Source organism: Lasioglossum baleicum, chromosome 2 (genome assembly GCF_051020765.1).
Source record: "Lasioglossum baleicum chromosome 2, iyLasBale1, whole genome shotgun sequence".
Taxonomy (NCBI): domain Eukaryota; kingdom Metazoa; phylum Arthropoda; class Insecta; order Hymenoptera; family Halictidae; genus Lasioglossum; species Lasioglossum baleicum.
In genome coordinates, this window is record NC_134930.1 from 795,613 (window position 1) to 815,465 (window position 19,853).

General features: G+C 41.1%; 1 protein-coding gene across 2 annotated transcripts in view; it reads left to right on the forward strand.

Moving 5' to 3' along the window:
* Nucleotides 1–19,853, forward strand: part of Axed (BTB/POZ domain-containing protein axundead) — a 315,604-nt gene that overhangs the window by 289,022 nt on the left and 6,729 nt on the right. The window contains exon 8 of one of the 2 annotated variants that reach the window (XM_076445230.1): nt 8,362–15,767. The exons of the other annotated variant lie outside the window; for it this stretch is intronic. The gene's annotated coding sequence lies outside the window, so the exon portion shown is untranslated. Of the gene's footprint in view, nt 1–8,361; nt 15,768–19,853 lie in introns of those variants that run through there. 2 annotated transcript variants of the gene reach the window in all.

Here is a 19,853-nt window from a genome sequence, read left to right on the forward strand (position 1 = left end):
AATTAGCAAAAAAAAAATTAGCACATCTTTGGATTCGTCTCACTACCCGCTATTATTTTCTAAAGCAAAAAATATAGTATTCCATTTAAAAAAATCAAGGTGACCTTAAAATGTCCTCCACCACTCCACCCACAACAAAACAATTAATACCACGTAACGTAGCCCGTAATACCAAACAACTTTTGTAGGAACACTTTTTTGATAACGACACTGTCTTCCGAGATATTCTGCCGTTCTCGATACAGTGGGACACCCTGTATATGTAATTTGTTTGTACACAACGTGAAATTGCGACATTATCTAGTCACCCGAGATAGAAAGGTGTCCTATAAATGATATGCGAATTAAATCACGCTTTTGATATACATATATTGATTAATATTGACTAATGGACTGCGTGGGCTTATCCGAATTTATATTCTTAAGGTGTAATTTATAAGAGGAAGTTAAACAGGGGGGGAGGGAATTACTTCTATAAACAACTTCTTTTTCATTAATCGACTAACTTCTGCTTAAAAATCAAATACTGGGTTGCTTCCTTTAAACAAAATTCCTTTAATGCGATGCATACGTTCGAACACTGTAATTTAATTTCAGCTTCCTGCTCGCGAAAAATTAAATCGATATGATTGAAAAGATTTCTTTTTAAATGGACATTCAAGTAAAAATAGAATATGCGATGGTTTCGAATCAACGAACACTCTGTATATTCAATTTAGGTTTTAGAAATTATGAAAATCGCATATTATGAGGTTTTAGAAGTTTTATATTTTCTATTCTGTGATTGTAATCCCTGTTGAATGTTCCTCTTAAATTATTGAAAGCGAAAGCTGTGCCATTCAGTAAGAATTATTTGATTTGAAGGAGGAAGGAAGCGTTCGTATTTTTTTCTGCATTATTCAGTTACATAAATATTTTATAACTTAACACAATCAAACATCTATTGGATACTGCGTTGTGGGACACAAAATAACGTGCCGTCGAGTTCTTTTTATCTTCCAGAAAATTCCAATGTTTAAAAATTGCATGAATAATGTTGATTTATGTGAAATTTTGAAGTAAAAATATAAAAGTACATCTTACAACGCAAACAGAAAGATATCACTTCACAGTATCTAATAAAAACGGGATTAATTATTCTATTTCTCGAATTAATAAGACGATTTAAAACATCCATAGTTAATATAATTGGCAGAATTTATAAGACTTGAATGATTGCTTCCTCCTTTAAATTTAAGAATGTTTCAATGGCGCATGTAAATTGAGATGTAATTCGTCGTATATTTTATAGTCATCGAGTTGTGTTGGTTAATGTGCTGCGTTCTGGTGCGACGCAAAAGTTGCGAGTTAATTACTCGGCCATGAGTTATCGTAGTCTTTACTGACGGTTTGCGCGAATTTATGTCGTATATACATGAGCGCGTAGGCGTGTTCTGTCGTTACCATTATATTGTAGTCATTAATCACGTGTTGCCATTTGATCGGTTAAATTTTATTCGTCGCGACGTTGCTATCAGATTGCGTTTTAAGATTGAATGTTTCTCTAATCAATTTCACTGAGTCTATTGTGTGTTAACGCGATTATTTATAACTCGCACGATCGTTGTACAGTGATTGATTAGCAAAATCAAAGCATAATCGTTTTAAATTCGTTCCGTCATGAAAATAAGAGTGAAATTCACAGATGTAACAATAGATAAAAATGCAAATAAACTTTGTGCGTATACTATGTATAATCCATAACTCACAGTGTTTCCTATTTATTTAGTATTACCTAAATCAATATTAGCACTAGAACTCAATAGTTTAAATCCACTCATTTTCACGACGTTTTTATTAGCTCGCTTTCTTGTTTACGTGTTTGCAAATTCTGCAATTGATTTTAAACTATCTTCCCGATGAGCTAGAGGCTTGAAATTTTAAACATAGCTCAGAACTGGATGATAATGCATTATTCAAAAAAAAATTTTTTAAAAAGTCTATCCGTTTCGGAGAAATAACAATTAAATATTTACCTGTTCACCTCCCCGCGAAACCTACGTCAGCGCGTTCAGCGATCGCCAGCCGCGCGATAGCGCTCCCTACTCCACTACGCGTCCCCACTCTGACTCATCCCCACTCCACTGACCCGCTTCGCACCGAAGGAGCTCAGTGGCTCAGTGCAGTATCGCCAGAAAGTGATCGAACCGTCACTCGAGGGGAATACAAGGTACCCCCTCTCTGATGACCAGAGTAATATGTGACACGTTGCGCGTGCGCGATGGAGACGCAACAACGACTGACATTTCGCAGGTTTTAGGTTATTGCCGCGTATCGTATCGTACCTATTATGTACATATGAATCATGTGGGTCGTTATAAATAGAGACTGTAAACATTCTTTATTATAAATAAAATTAATTGTAACATGTGGGAGTTTCAGTCGTGAAGCGAAGTATGAATGCTTACTAATTACTATATGTACAATTGAAAAAAATCTTAAATCTGTATGTATGTAGTACTGACAATGAGTTACATTTCAGTAAAATCAATAAATCATAATATATTTTAACACTGTTAACTCTCATACGCTCCTCAAAAATAGTTGCATAAAAGAGACTGGGATAATAAATTCACTCATTTTTCTTCTACACGATAAATTGACAAATTATGTTTTATTTGTAACGTTACATTTTAAAGAAATACAACTCACAACATAGACATAAAGGGATCAATAATTACATAGTATGTGAAATAAGTAAATGGGTGAATTTTACGCGGCAATAACATAAAACCTGCGAAATGTCATGTCATTGTTGCGTCCCCATCGCGCACGCGCAACGTGTCACATATTGCCCTGGTCATCAGAGAGAGGGTACATCATTTCACCGTGACTCACCTCATCTGGCGACACTGGCTCAGTGTGCGTCAATGTGCGTTTGAGCGCCGTGCGGTGTTTACAATGTTTATCCAGACAGGGGTAATCGACAAGGAATCGAGGGGAATACAAGTACACCCTCACTGATGACCAGAGCAATATGTGATACGTTGCGCGACTGCGCGACGAGAATAGAGTGGGCCGAATGGGAGACACGTTGCGCGTGCGCGATAGGGACTGAGACACAGTGTTCCGATTGAACCCACCGTAACTCGCGCATGCGCGGCACTTTCAGCCTCAGTAACGTAACTGTTTCGATGAAATCGGGTAGCTTGAGCACCCCACAGACTTTTAAAAAGTCTTTCCTCACTATTAACTGCCATTGTATAATAAAATATTAACGTTCCGCGTCACGTCTATCGTCCATCAGTCGTCCCGCTAATAACACCGGTACATTCCCGCCAATATAACTGCCTCAAGGCATCAGGGCCCTGGCCCAGTGATGCCAGAATCGAGGACGCGAGGACGTTTCCCCTCCGGCACAGGACCCCCCACTCTGACGGACCGTGGACTTACCGTCCTCGCCGTTGCTTCTGCTGCGCACGCGCTACACACGAACGTACTTCTACTCTGCCCGTGTGAGTGCCTGCTCGATTGCACGCGCGCTACACAAACAAGCGTACATCTACCATGTCCGTGTGACTACCTGCTCGACTGATCGACGCCGACGCGTTCCTTCGATTTTCACGTTGCCGAAGTTTCGGAAGCATGAGGCGAAAAGTCGGAATCTGGAGACGGCGCGCATTTGAATCTCGGGCACAGCACGCAGCGCGACGCACATTTTGCTATAACTTTTGATCTAAAAGAGATATTGAAGAGAAAAAAGGCCTAATTTTTTTGAAAAATCGGTTTTAACGATGTAAACAGAAATATATTTTGTATTTTTTAAATAATGTTTTCGTTGATTCTTAAGGGTGTGGGTCCGGCTTGAGCGAGAGTGTGGTGGCACCCTAACACACCGCTAGACACTGTATATGTACACGAGGATTGCAAGGGTTTCGTAGTTCCGCTAATCCACATTTGGAGCCCCTACGTAGTCACAATCGATAGATAAAAGACCCACCAATTGCCGTTGCTGTCTAAAATGGCCTACTTTTGCGTTTTCGAGGCGTAATTTTCATTATTCGGCAGCATGTAGCGGAGTTCGACAAAAATTGGGCGGCGCGACAGTGCTGCCACTGTCAAGACACATACATTTTCTTAAATATCGAGAAATTTAGGGTTCTTATAGAAAAATCATACAGCAACAGAAGTTGCGGGGTCACATACAATGCCAATGCAACGTTTATTATGTTAAACCATACGTGTTCAAACACACACTTTGTAAAGTACGGAAACATACCCCTAAACGGAGGGTGGGATACTAGTATAGGTCCGGCATTTTTCGCTACGGGGCGCTAATATCTGTTTCTGCTGTATCGGTAAAACAGTGGACGAGAAAAAGCATGTTCCCGGTAAGTTAGGCTTCATACGTAAACGTGACGTCACTATACGGCTCACGATGATGCAGCGTCAGTGTGTAACTGACAAACCATTTCTCTATTATACACATTTGGAACCACTACGTAGTCTCAATCGCTAGATAAAAGATCAATCTAATGCGTATGGTGTCTAAGATGGCCAACTTTTGCGTTTCCGAGGCATAATTTTAATTATTCGGCAGTAAGATGCTGTACCGCGCGGCGCACTCACACACTCGTCACTCGGGCAGCGTGTACGTGTGCCTAGGCGGATCGCAAGGGTCCGGTTCTAGTAAAAGTACGTCTCGCTAATGCACATTTGGAGCCCCTAAGTAGTCTCAATCGCTAGATAAAAGATCAATCTACTGCGCATGCTGTCTAAGATGGCCTACTTTTACGTTTTCGAGGCATAATTTTAATTATTCGGCAGCAAGATGTCTGTTCGGGAGGCTCTGCAAGCAGGCTTGACTTTGACCAGCCATACCGCGCGGCGCACTCACACAGTAACCGCTCGGGCAGCGTGTACGTGTGTCTAGGCGGATCGCCAGGTTTCGGGAAGCTTCAAATCATTTTTCGTTCTTCGCCGCCTCCTGCACTAGGTATAATATATCTATATCTATGCCATGTAATACCTTCCTATACCTGGTATATCATAGAGCACTATAAGGGTCGTTACGGGGAGCGAGACGCGCGGGAAGCACGAACACTGGTTGAACAATGCTGGCGTTGCCGACAACTGCTGCAAACCATTTCTCGTCCTCCGCTGCATCCTCCGCCGTATCTTCCGCCGCATTATAAATTGTTATTATTATTCTATACATTATAAAAATTCAAGCAATTATTTTAACAATTAATTATTAGATTGGAACGAAAGTTCGTAGCGTTTTTAAATAAAAATTCAAAGATGAAATTAAGATATTTATGTATTCATAGGATCATTGAATAACAAATACATTATAAAAATTGATTTATTTATTAATAGTATATTTAAATATATATATATATATATATATATATATATATATATATATATATATATATATATATATATATATATATATATATGGTTTGTACGCGCGCCGGCGAATCTCCGGGGAATGCAAAGTGCACATTTTATAATTTATAATTTATTATAATTTATTGTAAAAGTAAAAATTATACGGGCCGCCTCTTCGGCCTCCGTCGCGCCGCGCGCTGCCCCGCGTCCTATCAACCCTTTGAAGACTTCCTTCAGTGCCTGTCTCCTTAGTATTTTCTGCAACATATAATAAAAATTAATGATAATGAAAATAACATAGGATACCTAGTTGGGACCTGGGATTGAACACTGTTATGATATCGGTTCCGGTTCTCGAAACAGTTATGAAGAATCTAAATGGTGTTGTAACTGTTACGAGTATATCGGTTCTGGCTTACATATGTAAATATCGATTACGGTAACGGTTTTGGAGAACCGATATTATTTCGGTTTTATAATTGTTAAATTTCGGTTCTGGATGTCGGTTCTGGTTTCCGGTCTGTATTATGTATTGTGTTCGGCCTTATATATTCATTATTCAAGTAGTTCTTTATTGTTATTCATAATTTAAACAATTTTTAAATGAATAAATTTTTATAATTTGTCTCTACATGCATTAATTGAATTATTATTCCAATAATAATTTGTTGTTAAAACAATTGTTTAAATAAACATTATTATGGAAATGGTAATTTAAACAATGAATATAGAAACAAACTATACATTATGAAAATTGATTTCTTTAAACTATTGTTTCAACAATACATTGTTATTCAGATGATAATTCAAATAATGCATGTAGAGACAAATTATAAAAATTTACTAATTTAAAAATTATTAAATTATGAATAACAATAAAGAACTACTTGAATAATGAATATACATATGTATAAGGCCGAACACAATACAGAATACAGAACCGAAATCGGGAATCGACATCCAGAACCGAAAATTAACAATTATAAAACCGAAATAATATCGGTTCTCCAAAACCGTTACCGTAATCGATATTTACATATGTAAGCCAGAACCGATATACTCGTAACAGTTACAACACCATTTAGATTCTTCATAACTGTTTCGAGAACCGGAACCGATATCATAACAGTGTTCAATCCCAGGTCCCAACTAGGTATCCTATGTTATTTTCATTATCATTAATTTTTATTATATGTTGCAGAAAATACTAAGGAGACAGGCACTGAAGGAAGTCTTCAAAGGGTTGATAGGACGCGGGGCAGCGCGCGGCGCGACGGAGGCCGAAGAGGCGGCCCGTATAATTTTTACTTTTACAATAAATTATAATAAATTATAAATTATAAAATGTGCACTTTGCATTCCCCGGAGATTCGCCGGCGCGCGTACAAACCATATATATATATATATATATATATATATATATATATATATATATATATATATATATATATATGTATATATATATATATATATACATATATATATATATATATATATATATATATGTATATATATATATATATGTATATATATATATATATTTAAATATACTATTAATAAATAAATCCATTTTTATAATGTATTTGTTATTCAATGATCCTATGAATACATAAATATCTTAATTTCATCTTTGAATTTTTATTTAAAAACGCTACGAACTTTCGTTCCAATCTAATAATTAATTGTTAAAATAATTGCTTGAATTTTTATAATGTATAGAATAATAATAACAATTTATAATGCGGCGGAAGATACGGCGGAGGATGCAGCGGAGGACGAGAAATGGTTTGCAGCAGTTGTCGGCAACGCCAGCATTGTTCAACCAGTGTTCGTGCTTTCCGCGCGTCTCGCTCCCCGTAACGACCCTTATAGTGCTCTATGATATACCAGGTATAGGAAGGTATTACATGGTATAGATATAGATATAGTATACCTAGTGCAGGAGGCGGCGAAGAACGAAAAATGATTTGAAGCTTCCCGAAACCTGGCGATCCGCCTAGACACACGTACACGCTGCCCGAGCGGTTACTGTGTGAGTGCGCCGCGCGGTATGGCTGGTCAAAGTCAAGCCTGCTTGCAGAGCCTCCCGAACAGACATCTTGCTGCCGAATAATTAAAATTATGCCTCGAAAACGTAAAAGTAGGCCATCTTAGACAGCATGCGCAGTAGATTAATCTTTTATCTAGCGATTGAGACTACGTAGGGGCTCCAAATGTGCATTAGCGAGACGTACTTTTACTAGAACCGGACCCTTGCGATCCGCCTAGGCACACGTACACGCTGCCCGAGTGACGAGTGTGTGAGTGCGCCGCGCGGTACAGACATCTTGCTGCCGAATAATTAAAATTATGTCTGAAAGACGCAAAAGTAGGCCATCTTAGACAGCATGCGCAGTAGATTGATCTTTTATCTAGCGATTGTGACTACGTAAGGGTTCCAAATGTGCATTAGCGAGACGTGATTATACTAAAACCGAACCCTTGCGATCCGGCTAGGCACACATATACGCTGCCCGAGGGCTGAGGGTGTACCACACACTCTCACTCGAGCACACCGACACTGTGTGACGTCACGCTTGCTCCTGACTTACCGGCAACATTTACTGATGCAGTGACGGCAGACAATGTACCCAGCTCCCCTACTGGACGAAAATGTTATTACTTAGGTTCTACTAGCGGCCGCTCTTTCGTTTTTGGCGTGACCATCGAAAAGTTGTCAAGGTCAACTGGGGACCCACACCCTTAAGGTATAGCCGGAAAAGATGGTCAGAAGTATGCAACCAAATTTGTTTTTAGTCACGTCATGTTCAACAGAAAATTATGAAAAAATTCATGAATATTCTACCGAATAGCATACACTACTGAGATTTTTTTCAAAATTTTTGGTTGCAAAATTGATTTTTAAACAAATCGGAAAACATAAAATTGCCGATTTTATGTATATACATTAGGGTGGACCTTATTTTTTGACCAAAGAATTTTTTCCAGGGTACCCCCCAGGATTGTGACAACTGTTGAGAAAATGATCTGGAAAAAATTTGGGGCCGATTGGATCATGGGAAACCGGCGCTCAACGAATTTGAAATTTTTTTTCTTAAATCTTGACATAAATATACGTTGTAATATATCGTTGAACTTGTCTTTTTTTTCTCTGTAAGAATCCATATATAGCATAACCAGTTGTTAATAGAAAAAACATCCATGATCTTGAAAACTTGAAAAAATGACCTTGAAAAAATTTTGTTCTCTGATGCTATATTCACCTCCTTATTATGTACTACAACTTTTGTTTGAAGAGTTTTTTCATATGTACATAACTGACAGAGATATAATAGAGTTTATTTTAAACGTTCGTAAATAATCTTGTAGAAGAAAGATGAACCAAAGTACCCAGGTGTTTAAGATACATTTTAAATTTTATCTGAAATATGTAATAGTTGTATTTCTGATAATACTACAGTTTCTTAAATAGTTAATTCGTATATTTTTTAGAATTTTAGTTTTGAATGCCTTCCAAGTATGTATAACTGTTCCGTCGTAAAGAACCGTAGTCCTGCAGAAAGTTCGTATATCCTTTGTAAAGTATAGCAGCACGGAGATTTGCCTTTCGCACCATTTTATGACACGTATCGTGTATATTTGTTGACAATTTCAGAATTTCCAAGAACAGCAATAAAAGAAATTCGAACCGTTTCACGATATCTAAATTGCTTTCGCTGCTTTATACCAGGAGACGCGACGAAGTAATAAAACGTCAATAAAACTGGGCAATTGCTTTGACCGTCGCGAGGGCCAATAAATCCTGGGTAGTTACCAAAACAACTCTGGATTTTCGAACTCTGTTTATTGCGCGCGCTGTGTTTCCCCACAATGAAACTCCTGCACGAAATTACCTGAACCTTTTCCCGGAATGTTCGTTTGACAAGCAAATTTTCACATAATCATCCATTTCATTTCCAAAGTACAGTACCAGGACCTCGACGAACCGGCTTGATCCAGAGACAAACAGCCCGGACAAATTAAGGCCCGATGGATATTTGAGACCCGAGGGAAACCACGTCTTACCCTGTCATAGTCCGGCCACTCTAAGCGACCGTGATTATCCTTACGGGCAGCGTCGTCGCGTCGGTTCTTCCACGCCATAATTAATCCTCCGGCAACCCTCCCTCTCTTCCAAGTTTTCCCCGAAATTCTATACAATTGTACTTGCAGCTTGCAGCTATTCCTTCTGACGCGATAACGGTAACGTTAGCGATCTGCTTTATAATATTTGTCATTGTTGTAATATCCTGCAATTTCTACCATCTTTAATCCTTAGCACTCCAGTGGTGACTCGAAATCACCACTAAAAATTACTGTCCCATTATTCAAAATATTGTTTACATTGTTAAACATGTTGGTATCTAATCAATTACTAAACCTTTAATTATTGTATGAGGTATTACAATCAATTTCATATGCATCAAATGAAAAGAATCGTATAGAACGAAATTATTCTACCTAGAATGAGATGTTTCATTTTCGAGTTAAAGCAGCTCCGAACTTAAAGCAGCTGCGAAGGGTTAATTATTATAACTATCTTAAATTTTCAATATAGGCCCACATAAAAAAGTTGTGAAATGCGACTTTTAGTACCTATTTTCTCTACAATTCCGACCAACTGCAATTTCTGGAAAAATATCTTTTCACATCATGCAGTAAACTAATTTCTCCAACTTCTCACGAAAAGTCCAAATCGTATAGTCCAACATTATAAAAGTTACAGTTACTCGAATTAATACAACCCCTGGCAGAAAGTTTCCGATCCGGAGGCATTGATACGGATTTTACAGAAAACTATTACTTTATGGAGTTAAAACTGATGGGAAATTAAAAGGGGCTTATTAAAGAATGCAGAACAACAAATTAACATAAGCTTCCATTTATTATAACAAAGAAACGAGAAAATAAACAAAATGTTACACGGAAAAAAGTTAATAGACCCATTAATAGATCTGCTGGAAGAAAGTTTCCCATTTAATTTACAGTCTCCAACACCAAATTTGTTCAACAATTACTGTTGAGTGATTCTTATAGAGTTTTTTGCGCTGATTCCGAATCTGCCCTTAATTTTTCTCCTAGACGCACAGTTATGAGAAACTTAATATTGTAACCTAGATACAAATTTCGGATCACGAATAATAGATACAAAATTTGTAATTAGTTACTCGAAGATATAGATACACAGGGGACCACCTGTAGCGATATTTTCGAATACCTCGAAACCATTCTGCACTTCGCAATCATAATTTAAATTGTGTTTCTTTTTTTTCAATTACAAAAAGTGGACAGCGAAAGTCGACAGCGCGAACTGCATCAATTGTTTAAGTTGAAAATAAATGTAGACAATTAAAAAATGTTTTTGGTTAAACTTTTCATTAAAACTCGAAGCAATAAGTATTTACCGAACAAAACGATTATACATGCGGGATTCGATTCGGGGCCAGAAGATTCCCAGCCGTATATATATGTCGGGACATGACGGAAGCGACGCAACCCGTTGACAGAGACGCGTAACGCTTGCTTATTGTAAAAGACAATTATGTTATCTCTTGGAATTGTACGTCCGTGCAGGACTAAGTTTAGTTTTAAAAATAACGGTTTGGAGATTTTGGTTATGCGTTTACGGTCGAACGGCTGCGAGTCAGATGCTTGACCGTACCTTAGTAATTGCCCAGCGAAAAGGCAATAAAACGTTTCCCGTTTACCTGCATCCCTCTTCGCGCGCGGCGCGGGGAGAGATGCGAAATAGGGTCCCTGGAAAAAATGGGCTGGGGCCTTGTTGAACATGACCACGAGGGGCAGAACGTTTTTGGCTGCGCTACAGTAAAGAGCGTTTGAGTTCGGTGGACAGCGAGTCGTCGCGAGTAGAAGCGAAAGAGTCAGACGTGAGATCGTGTTAGGAGATTCTGCCAGCCTCGTGGGCTCGTTGACGTGTCTCCCCGTTGCGCTACGGGTCGAGGGTTGTAGTGTTTAACGGTGATCGTTGTTTCCCGGTTTATTTAAGACCGCGCGTGCGAAGACAATGAGTGATCCGGTAAAGAATGTCTCCGGTCAAGCCCTAGCGGGTCCGATGGAGAATCCTAACGATCAGCCTCCGACATATATGTACTTGTTTTGTTAACGACTACCCAATCTCTAAAAAATTATAAAAAAATTAAGAACGGTTGCTTCAATAATATCCAAGTACTGAATTTTTATAAAACTGGAGTCTCTAACACTTCAATAGAAAACATGCATTTTCTTGAAATTTTTGGAGGTTTTCAATTTTTTAAAACATGTTTCCATAATCCGAAAAATCTGAAAAAATACACATTGTAGCATGTATAGAATATTCTAGAAGAAATTCAGAATCGACAAGCTTCTAAAAGCTTCTAGAAGCATAGTTTGTAGACGACCGACGTGAGGTAGCGACGTAAGGGGAGCGCTGTTGATTTCATGTTCGCGGTTAGTAACGAATTTATATAAATAGAGGGTTCACGGAGGGACTCGGCCTATTTGCTATTCCGAGAGAGAGGACGAGGTAAGGACCACGGCCGCTCTTGGTTAGCAGTAGCACCTCGGCAGGAGAGTACGGCGATAATACCTGGACGCCTTGTCGAGCGAGAGAGGACAGAGTACCTTTTAGTCGTTTGAGCGAGAGAGGTTGAGAGTATTCCTGGCCGCTCGTCTCGTCAAGGAGAGTACGGCGATAATACCTGGACGCCTTGTCGAGCGAGAGAGGACAGAGCACCTTATAGTCGTTTGTAAGAGAGAGGATGAGAGAGAGAGAGTTTACATATTCTGTAATTCGATCAATTGAATTATTTTATATACTTCACCTTCCTGTACGCATGTTCCTAATCCAAAACAAATTTGTGTGTTCAGCATATCCTACTTATTCCTTACCGCTATGGCTACAACATTAATAATCAGGATCAGACACAACTAACGTAATAATATAAATGTGGTCAACTGAAGACTTTGATATATGTATTGTGACGTTGCCTCTTTTCGCTCGGCTTTCTGACCGGCGAAAGCGGTCAACCCCGAGAATTTACAGTCGCTGAGGACGGGCCGTGCGCTGCCGCGCGGACACGGACCTCTCGGGACAAATGTGATTGACGAGAATACTCGAAGGGAACACTAACTGAACGATTGTTCTGGCGCCAGGTACTCGGGAGTACCACACTAAAGAACACCAAAGTCTCGTGTTCGTACGGGGACAGCCCTCGCGGCAGGACGGGTCTCGCAGGTCGGAAATAAACTCGAGAATATTATGGCTCGAACGAATTTATTCGGTGTCAAATAATAAATTACAGGTGGGCGGCCACGTGGCCGCAAACGATACGCACTCGCCTCGTCCTCGCACTAAATATCGAGCCAACACGAAATAACGACCGAGGATCACTTATCGACTTACTGTGGTAGACGTAGGCTCGCCGGACCTCCTACTTCAGGCCGGTAATTCTGCCTTCGGTTCCTACGCTCGCTCGGAAATAACCACCCGCGTCGCGTGTCCGTTGTACTACGGATTTCGAAGCTCGGAAATACGATGGATCTACGGAAAACGATTCGTCTACTCGACAACCAGCGCGACAGTGATCCGCGGATTCGCATCGATGGAACGCATCGATTCTTGGTCTCCTCACTCCTTTCGCCCTACCGAAATTCCCTAGGGGCGCACCCGCAACGCGACTGCGACTAGCCGCAGGATCGAACTATCAGAACAGGTCGTCGGGCCCCGACCTTTCCAACACTAAATACCGATCGTCTTATGACGACCGTGGAGGATTAATCCTCCGAGGCGCTCCTCCGCACCACCCTGCCGGAGCCGTCTGTAGCCGGGTGAGACGACGGCGGGACCACCAAAAAGCTGCTGACCTGCAGTGGCGGCTCCTTCGTCCCAGATCGTCGCCTCCGAGTTTATTAGCTCGTGTGCAGCGGTGCCCCTTGCCACTTCTCCGGATCCGGAATGTTTTTGATTATGGCCAATAGTTCGTCGTCGGCTGATCCTACGATGCGGGGCGTATTGTCGGTATTTGCCGCTCCCTAGGCACGTTCCTGAAAGTAGCCACTCTCGGCGCGTGCAACCGATGGCATTAGGAGCGATCTTCGATTTGAATCTCTTCCTTAAGGAGCGCTCAATATTGCGGGTGGTTATCGTAATCACTAACGATCGGTCCGGTCCACTCCCGATACGGTTATTTGACCGTTTCTCAAACGGAGAAGTGACGTCGCAGGCTTGCAACGTCACAAGATATATAGCTATAGATATACCTAGTATACCGCTTACTTTAAACTCGAAGTACAAGGATAAGGATACAATAATTTTGTATAAACAAAGTTTAACTTAACAATTTTTTATTTTAATGTAATTTTAATAATACATAATACAGTATACCCTCGTCCCCGCGTCCGCCGCGAGCCCAAGCTACTCGATCCACCTGAGCCCCAAGCTACTCGATCCACCTGAGGATTTCGCGGGATCGGCGAGGCGCGATGTAACCGGTGACCCGCAGGTGCTGTCGATCAGTTCGGTCGTCTTTAATAAAAAAACATATAAATCACAAATATACATAAATATACAAAATATACACAGATGACATCAAAATACACTGAATAGCACTGACCTTCCTTGATGTCTTCTTAAGTTTTCTTCCGTGCAGATTTTCCAAGCTTATTATGTTTCAATAATGCTTGCTGAAGTACTGCGTCTCGTCGTCTTCTGACGTCCTTCCCACATAGAATCTTGTTGACTGTGGTGCACCACTTGCCAATAAAGTGCGAGACTTTCACAGTCAATATTCTTTTTTGCAATTGTTGTGCATGCTGCATACATACAATAGATGGAAAGTTGGTATCCCCATGCAACATGTTCTCCATGTATTCTCGGAGTTTACTTCTAAAATACACATGAGGCATGGTTTTGTGCAGCAAAGTATCAATTTTTTAAAATACATTCTGTATTGATGCATCTTCGTTCAATATGCGAAGTGATGCTCTGCACAACTCACATTCTTTGTGTGGGCTAACACATAATATTTTTTTTTTAAATAGCACTGTTATTAATGTCTTCATATTCTTCTTGTGCTATATCTTCAGAATTTTGAGGCGCAGCCCCCTTTTCTTCCACCACTACCTCGGACACCTCAGTCTCTTCTTCTACTTCTTCTGTCAGTAGTTTCCTTAGTGTAAACAGGAAGTGTCCACTGCATACATCTTCGCAGTTGAAGCCAACACTTCGGCTGGAGGTAATGTTGTTGATGAGTAGAATTTTATATCCCATCTCGAGGCCATACGGAGTGGTATTTACGTTCTGATATCCAACAGATCGCATGCATCCAAACATATTCTCCAAGGGATCTTGATTGACGTATCTTGTCTTCAAATTTTCATATACCTGTCTCTTCAATAATCTCCATAAAATTTCAAATGAAGAGATAGTATTCACCCAATTCTTGAGGCATAGTGCTCCAGACACTGGCACTTTTGTAACTGGGTGAACATACCGCATACATTTTAAACTCCTTCTTGCTTCGGACCAAAATTCTTGATGTCCACTGGCTTCTGATACGACCGACCTCAGTGGAGCTTCTGAGGCTGCAGTGTGTCCATTGACGGAGTCGAACAGCTTGTTGAAGAAGTTAAGGACTTCTGCTGTCGTGAGGCCTTCCTCCTTTTGTATCTTCAATGAGCCATGGTCTGTTTCTACAACGCCTATAGTAATAAATATTTTGTTAGTTATTCAAGCATAACAGAACGTCCATATTATTCATATAGTGAAATATAACTTTTACTTACATTGGTGGCGGCTAAGAAATCCTATATGTGACGCCACTGTTTCGCTGAACACTTGTGATGCGTACTTCACTTTCAGTTTCTTTATCCTCTGAGGTACGACATGTTCATTCGTCAGCTTCTTCATCATGGGGCGTACCACGTAGCTAGCGATGTCCATATAATACGCCTGCTCAATGGTCCTCCATGATGCGAATTGCCTTTCGCATTCTTTTCTTCCTGGCGTCACATTTATTTCCAGATCCTTATTTAATAAATTGTTTCGGACTCCTTTGATCAGGTGCGGTGGATCATAAAATGGTATTAATTGGATACCATCTATTTCAATTATGTCACCTATAAGTACAAAATGATTGCATTGAGTCTCAATATTATATTTTTCAAATTATACAGAAAACTTAATAAAATGTATACATACGGTGCTCTTCTTCTTGTCTCAATTCTTTCGCCCGTGTGTCTGCCTGTAAGGTCTTGATGGCAGCAACATTCGATGATCCTTGGTCACATACAGTGGCAACAACTTGTATCCCAGTTTCCTTCAGTGCTTTCATTATGTTCTTGATGCACTGTATTAATTGCGGTGTCTTTGTTTGCCCTTCGCAATAATTGTAAGAAATGGGCATTTTCCATCCACTGTACAGTCCTCTTAACATGAAGACAAGGGCATGATCGGCAAATCTTGATGTTCTTCTTGTGCCCCAGTCTTCGAACCCAATGATCTTGTTAGTGTTTGCATTGTAGTCCACATGAGGCTTCAAAGACATTTCATCCCACATCAATATACATAATTTGTCTTGAGCACTCATGGTATCCGCTTGACGGTGAAGATGCTCCATCACAACTTGTGATACTCCAGTCTCGACTGGAATTTTCCTTAGCATCTTCTTAAGTGTTGTTTCGCTGGGTAAATTACACAGCTTTCTCAGCAGCTTGTACGATTTTGGTGACTGCTTCAGAAGTGCTAAGGCCAAAATATTCTTCTCATACGTCGTGTAGCGCCTTCCCTGAAAACATATTTCATAAAGTTATAAATAAGTTACAATTAAATAACGCAATGAAAATACAGCATATATTACATAGCAACAATAAATAAAGGTCAAATATATTATACAGCCACATATCCAAACATAAAACCAGTTAATTATAGGGTCATTCCATGCAAAATCGGACACTTTTTGAAGTACCATCTCGAATTTTGTTCAGAAAATATATAGAATTTCTCAGACACTTCATGCAACTTCATGCATGTGGAACAGCGTGCAAAAAGATATTGCAATTGTAAACATTACCTTTCTTACTGTCTGTGCATCACATCATGTTGACCCATGTGAACAATAATATTATTTAACATTTTGTTGGCAAATTTCGTTGGCTGTAAGTACTGGATACTTAAATAATATGTTATTAACTACATCTAAAAATTTTACTCACCTGTGGCATGGATCTGGATGTGCGTAACTGCATCTCGATGAACATCTTCTACGTATCAGATAGATTTTCAAATCGATTTATCAGACTAGATTCTGATAAAGCTCTTGCTCGTTCCAGTTGTGTCTTTAAATCTTCTCTCTTCCTGTTTGCATAAGAGTTGCGTTTCAGTAATTTCTTCGCAACGCTGTACAATCTGGCTGCAGTTGGGGTCAATTGGCACTTTTTCATGCCCCGCAGCAGTACATTTTGGCTCTTCTGTGGGGTTGAACACTGCTGTAACTGTCCTGATGATGTACTTGGACCAGCTTCGTTGTGTCCATCAATATCCCACGCTGTTTCTTCGTAAACCACATCTATACTTGGCGTAATCAGTTCTTCATGATTAGTGTCTTCATATCTCAGCGGTGTAGCAGATGCTGGATATTCTTCTGCTTCTATATTTTCATGTTTCATTCATTCACGAAGCACAGGAAGGAGGTTTCTTCAAAGTGCTTGTAACACACTCTGTATTTACGTCTCTCAGTGCTTGTCAGTTTAAGTATGACAGGACACTGAATTACGTTAGCCCAAGACCCTGATTGTTCGACGTCTTTGGGAAAAAAGTATGCCGAGACTTTCACACCCGACGAACACTGTGGAACACAACAAGCTCTCACCATTGTTTTTTTGTCCAAATTTTTTATATAAATAGTTTTATGTGTCTTCTGCACTAATATTATTTTTTCATGCACTTTTTTCACTTTTTCTTCTAACTGCTGCACTCCATTGCACCTCACTGTCCACTATCCTAAAAAAAACTTTTAAAAAATTTTATAATTTATGCACAAAATTCCAAAAATAAGCTCGAAAATAAGTTTCCTGAGTGTCGTTCAATTTTGCAAAATTATTTGTAAAATTGATTTAACACTGAGCAAACTTCTTTTTTCGAGGTTATTAATGTTGTTCTGTGATGATAAAATATAAAATATTATTAAAAAATCCTGTGAAATCGTCGTCTTTGGAAAGTCCACAAAATCACAGCACGGGGCACGGTGATTGACAATTGAAAGTTGATTTTGGCGGTACTAGGTAGTAGTCAAATATTAGCGCCAAATTCCGCCCAATAGCGACAGGGATTGAAACATCAGTCATGTCCAATCACGGTTAATCACGTGATGTGCTGTGATCGTGGTGCCATCTAGTCTAGTTCCCTCGAACTGTACTAAGCAGTCCAAGGCCATACATAAGAGTTTTCTCCCCCTGTTCCTATGGGAACAGCTTTTACTACTCTATTCTATTTATATAAATAGTTAATTACACGGCGTATGATTTGAGTCTACTGTAAAATTTCCAAGAACCTACGTTTGAAAACTGCATATATACGTGTGTGTGAACGCATGTGTACCTACGACTCGGAATTTCTGGTGTACATTGTGACGTTGCAAGCGTGCGACGTCACTTCGCCGTTTGAACTCGGTCAAACAGCCGAATTACGTGTGGACCGGACCGACCTTTTTCGGTTACGTAAGCCACCCGCAAGCCATAAGAGCACTCCGAGAGGAAAATCTTCCGATTTCGTGCACCGCACTAATGCCATCTGTTGTGCGTACGGAGTACGACGTTTCAGGCAATTATCGATAGTAAAGAAAGCGTACGAGTCCGAAAAGGTGCCGAAGGATCAAATACCGAATAAAAGGATGGCCAACGATCGAATCCGGCGCCGGAAGCAGCAAAACAAGTCATCACACACGGGCGAACAAACCCGGAGGCGCCGTCGTGGGACGAAGAGATCCTATAGCGAACAACAGCATGCCCGAGTCCCGCCGCCGTCTCATCCCGCTCAACTAGGATCTCAGCATGGGTGGTGTGTCGAATTGGTTGCCGAGGATTATGCGAACCGCTCGCCGAGGGCGAGCGGGAATTCAAAGGTCGCGGTAAATTAAGTAGTCGCGTAAAGTCTGGGGCCCTAGGACTTTTTCGTAGTTGCGATCCTGCGACAACCTAGTTGCGTTGCGTACGGCACCTATCGGAAAATTCGGCAATACGCTCGGAGTGGGGGGAACCAGGATCGATGCGTTCCGTCGATGCGGACCGAGGAACCACTGTCGCACAGAGGCTCCTAGAGTATAGTCGCGTTTGCGCTCAAAGAATCTCGTCCTTTTCCGACTACCGAATACCGCTCAGTTTCGCGTCGCGGGTTGCTTTTCCGGATCCAGCTCGGAATTTCGGTCGAGGGGCAACCTTCAGCGAGGCCTACGAAGTCCGTCGGTAGCGGCTAGAGTAAATATCGTCAACGGTAAGTCGATTCTGTGATTCCTCGATTCGTTTATCGTGGTGGCTCGTGTTATTCGCGCGAGGACGACACGTGTTCGTCTCGCCCTCGGAGATTTCGTAAGAGCTGAGGCGCAGGGCGCCTCGAGCCTTCGCTCGCGTCCTCCTCAAGGACGCTGTGAGCCTTCGCGTAAAGGGTTCCCTTAATTTCGTAAATCGGAAGTCTTCCTCGGGAGTTGTGTCGGTATCGAATAGTCTCGAATATTCTTCGGTTCGGGTAGTCGACGATAGTGGATGCGTAGGCGGAATTACGCGTGAACCGCGGCGGTCTACGCGCCTCGAGTCCCGCGTACGGCCGTGGATTATCCATCGCACGTCGGCAATTTCGTTTCGTCTCGGACTCTCGCGACAGTCTTAGAAATTGCGCCGTTCATCCGCGCCTCGCGGAATCTTGTATCGACGAAGAAATCGAATATTGTACCGTAGTATCGTACGTCCGCGATAAAATCACGATAGACTAACGCGCTCAGCGAACGACCATCTGCCGCTAAAGTGTACAAGGAGCGCGGGCTCCCGGTTCGCGGCCTCGTGGCCGCTCGCCTGTATCTTTTACTTTCGTGACCATTAAAGATCTAGAGCCAATTTCGTATTGTTGATTCTTGACCTGCGAGATCCGTCCTGCCGTGAGGGCTGTCCCCGTTACCTCCTGCGTTCGAACCATCTGGCCGTTCGCGTCATTATTTTACATCGCGTTTCGTGGAGGCTTGACTCTCGGACTCGGCTTCCCCGAGCTCGAGGTCACCATCGTGTTTCGCGTGGTATTTTCTAATACCTGGCGCCCGAACTATCGTCGCGTTGTTCGTTCAAGCCTCCACCGAGTTCCGCCTTTGCACTGAGAGGACCGTGTCCGCACGGCCGCGCACGGCCTGGTCTCAGAGCCTATAAAATCTCGGGGTTGACCGTTTTTCGTCGGCCATAAA